The following is a 4,651-nucleotide window of genomic DNA, read 5'->3' on the forward strand; positions in this document are numbered from 1 at the left end:
ACAATGATAGCAGAAGTGCTGCCACGTGTGTGGCCACACAGAGAGGACCAATGTGTCTATTTGGTAGTTCGATGACAGGCTTCAGTTAGTTATGAGTGTGTGACACCTGCGTAACACACACACGCACACACTGGCGTTACGTTTGGGCACCAGCCCTTTTATTAGTAGCAACACAAACTGTGGTTTTGTTGGCCTTCCAGCTCAGGATGCAGACACTCCTTTATATTGTAAGGCAGACCCTACAATAATAACACAGAGAAAAACCCAACAATCATATGACCCCCTCTGAGCAGCACTTTGGCGACAGTGGGAAGGAAAAACTCCCTTTCAACAGGAAGAAACTTCCAGCAGAACCAGGCTCAGGGAGGGGCGGGGCCATCTGCTGTGATTGGTTGGGGTGAGAGAAGGAAGACAGGATAAAGACATGCTGTGGAAGAGAGACAGAGGTTAATAACAGATATGATTCAATGCAGAGAGGTCTGTTAATACATAGTGAGTGAGAAAGGTGACTGGAAAGGAAAAACGAGTCAATCAACCTGGCCACACCTGTTCCCACCACGCCTGCCCCTGTGAGCTCACTGTGTCACCCTCCTCTGCAGCAGGCCAGAGACCACAACTCTACCAAAAGTGGGAAAAGAAAATGTGTTCATGTTTGCAGTTTTGTCTTGTTATACAATATTTGAAATTTAAAAAATGAATCACTATTTTTTGCTTGTTTTGTATTCCTTGAACACAACAGTGGCCTTCACATGAGATGACAGTGCCGGCAGTGGAGGGGAGGAGACACATAGAGATATCACTGCAACCTCTTTAGAACATGGAGAGAGGCTGAAACCACTTCTCTGATGAGTCTAGTGAAGGAAAGAGATTTGTTGGGTCTTCGGATGTTGCTGCGTTGCAACAGCGTTTTTGCAGATGTGTTCTCCTTCCTGCCCAGAGCATCATTTTGAATCATGCCCAGGAATGACAGTGTGATCACAGGCCTACAAATGACCTGAGCATAACACCCAAATTGTTCACAAGGATTTGGCTGAGATGCTGAAAACTGGAGTAATAGAAGAGTTTCACAGTGTTGACGAGCTCCTGGTCCGGTTAGGCATTGCTCGCTTTGTAACGACACTGGATTCTCCGCTCCGATTGCATTGTACCAATTCATCACACTTACTTTCAGCTTGTTCAGAGCATCCGCCCCTTTTCTGTGCCTCATGGACCGGGTGCTGCGTCCGCATGCTACTGCAACACAGCACCCATCATCCATAGTCACACCTGGGTGGAGCATGTGCACCAGCTGGCCATGGTCCTACAGTCTCTGAGGCGAGTGGAGCTTATTGTCAACTGGAAGAAGTGTGCGGTTAGCTGGAGGGGGAGGTACAGTATCTGGGGAACCACATGGGAGGCAGGCAGGTGCGCCCTCGGATGGAGAAAATGGCTGCTGTCACATCCTGCCCGTGTCCCAAGACCAGCCGGGACTGATTGTGTGATCATGTACTCACATGTCAGTAGAAAGCTGGGACCCAAGAGGAGAACTGCCACAGGAACAAGTCCACTGAAAGAACACTGTATATAAATGTCACCAACCCAACGGTGTCTACTCATTGGGTCCTTTGTGTCACATGCACAACATGGTGCTTGCAGGAGGATGACAGAATTACCAGGTGGAGCACTGTTGAGTGAACCCAGCTGGGTAATCTGAGCTGTGCATAAGCGCAAACAAGGACTCGATCCTTGATCCGAACGCACAGGAAAACAACCCTCTCATTCACCGGTGAAAACCCAATGTACTGGCAGATACAAGAATACCTACCCTGCCTGCCCCTCACCAAGGGCAACTCCAGACCCAGACTGACTTTTAATTCCTTTGAAAGCCTGATGCTGAGCCTCGTCCACCCCAGCTGTGAAACTCAGAAACCAGTCTTACTTGTTATCATCTATCGTCCACCTGGGCCTTACACAGAGTTTCTGTCTGATTTCTCAGACTTTTTATCTGATTGAGTTCTGAGCTCAGATAAAATAATTATTGTGGGTGATTTTAACATCCATGTAGATGCTAAAAATGACAGCCTCAACATGGCATTTAATCTGTTATTAGACTCAATCGGCTTCTCTCAAAATGTAAAAGAACCCACCCACCACTTTAATCACACTCTAGATCTTGTTCTAACATATGGCATAGAAACTGAACATTTAACAGTGTTTCCTGAAAACCCTCTCCTGTCTGATCATTTCCTGATAACATTTACATTTACAATAATTGATTACACAGCGGTGGAGAGTAGACTTTATCACAGTAGATGTCTTTCTGAAAGCGCTGTAACTACGTTTAAGAATATAATCCACCCACTGTTATCATCTCCAATGCCCTGTACCAACACAGAGCAGAGCAGCTATCTCAACGCTGCTCCAACAGAGGTCGATTATCTTGTTAATAATTTCACCTCCTCACTACGTACGACTCTGGATACTGTAGCTCCTGTGAAAACTAAGGTCTCTAATCAGAAGTACCTGACTCCGTGGTATAATTCTCAAACACGTAGCCTAAAGCAGATGACTCGTAATCTGGAGGCGACTGTTGTTGTGATTTGGCGCTGTGTAAATAAAATTGAAAAAATCCATAATGAACAAATAAAATTCATTTTAAAAGTATTTTCTTTTACTAACATAATGTTGAAGTGAAGAAGCCTCTTGGATGAGAAGTGAAATGTCCTTATAAAACTTTCCAAGCTCGTTAGACAATAACCTTGAATGAATTGAATAAATATGGCTGCTATTGCTCCATCAGTTCATCCACCTTATGTTTTGTTTTTATCATTTTAAATTTAAATTAAACTCAGTGGATACACAAAATACTACATCTGGAAAATGTTTTTAAAAACTCACAAATGCAGTTAAATGTTGTGTGAATGTATACAATCACATAACTGCCCAAAATTTGCAGAGCTGTTGGAATCTTTTGTAAAGCTGTCAAATCTATAGCTCTGGTTCTGAGCACCTGGTCCTCATAGTCATAATCTGACTGTGCCTGGCTCTCATGATGTGTTTGTCCCAAATGGAATCAAACAGCAGAGTCTGTCAGCTGTTATTACTGAAACATAGACTAATTGAATTCTTTCAGAGCTGGCTCCTTATGCTCTTATTCACTGGCAGAGTCTGTGGACTCCAAAGTCACTTTTAGTCTCTTGAACCCTGATTTCTTTTTAATAAATGATGTTAGAACTGTGTTGTCCATGGTGTATACAACATATTATGCTTGTTCGTGGAGTTGGTTTCATTATTTTGATGAGTATCCTGTTGTGTCACAGCCCATAGTCCTAAATGTTGAGTCCATTGTCACCTCATATTCCCTGACACATATGAATGTGGGGTGGCCTCAAACAGTTAAGTGGGACACAGCAAGAAACTGCACGTGGGCCATTACACAATCAGCTGCATCACCATCTGATAATCATGGGGACCAGCAAGGAAAAGCCATTTTGTATCAAGCTGCAAGTATGGTTTTTAATTTTGCAGAGTTGGACATTTTTAACATGGGTGTCTATAGGGACCGACCTCCCTCTGAAACCAGCTTCAAGCGGCACTTATGGATCTGCAGTTTTTGATACTTCCTCGCTGGCCTCATTTGCCATCTACAGAGGTTGTCACTTGGGGAGCATTTTCAAACGTTTTCCATCCACTCACAAATTGAAACGAGGCCCCAAACTTGTTCAGCCTTTAGTTTACAAAAGTTCAAACAGCAGAAAAGATACTTTTCTATGCAATTGTCACTTTTATCAGTTATTTTTCAGCTTCATTTGGATAATACATTTCAATTGTGTTAGCAAACAAAAGAGCAGCTATAGCAAACATGCGAGTGCAAGACTAAGGATGTCCTATTGCGGTAACTCGGAAAGTTACATTCAGATTAAAAGGTTTTCACTGACAAGCTTAATTTCTATTTTATGTCTGTTTATCTTTCTTTTAATTTAAAAATGTCTGAAAACTCTCACAGCCGTGGTATCTGCCGACTCTTCCTGGGAAACAGACTCTTTCTGTATCTTCATAGCTGTTCTTTGCTGAAAATAGTAACACTTTCCTTGTATCTAGTCTTCACATCAGCTGACTGTGTACCTGTATTGTCTGGCATCCTGAAGGTATTCACTCCACATCACCATTTTCACATGTTGTTGTGTTACAGCCTTATTCCAAAACATTAAATGAATTTTTCACCTCAAAATTCTGCAGAATACTAAATGAAGAAAAGTTTGCTTCACATTCTTACAAATGTATTAGTATTTGTACAGAATGTTACATGTGTTTACAGGCTTTGCTCAGTGGCACAATGATTAGCACTGTTGCCTCACAACAAGAAGGTCCTGAGTTCAGGTCCACTCCATGGGTGGTCCTTCTTGTGTGGAGTTTGCATGTTCTCCCTGTGTTTGCGTGGGTTCTCTCCGGGTACTCCGGCTTCCTCCGGCTAACGATTTACAAAAGCCTTGATAGAAATATGGTTTTCTAAACCCCATGCCCCCCTTTAGATTCATCACTGTGATAGAAAGTGGAAAGCTACCTTCAGTTAGCTGCCTGATTTAAAAATCATGTCAAACTAGGTTAACAGCTCATCTGTAGATTTTAATATAAATTCAGTAACTTTACTACAAAGCATCCATCCTGAGCT

The sequence above is a fragment of the Pundamilia nyererei genome, unplaced genomic scaffold (genome assembly GCF_000239375.1).
Source record: "Pundamilia nyererei isolate P.nyererei 1_Seehausen unplaced genomic scaffold, PunNye1.0 scaffold00387, whole genome shotgun sequence".
Classification (NCBI taxonomy): domain Eukaryota; kingdom Metazoa; phylum Chordata; class Actinopteri; order Cichliformes; family Cichlidae; genus Pundamilia; species Pundamilia nyererei.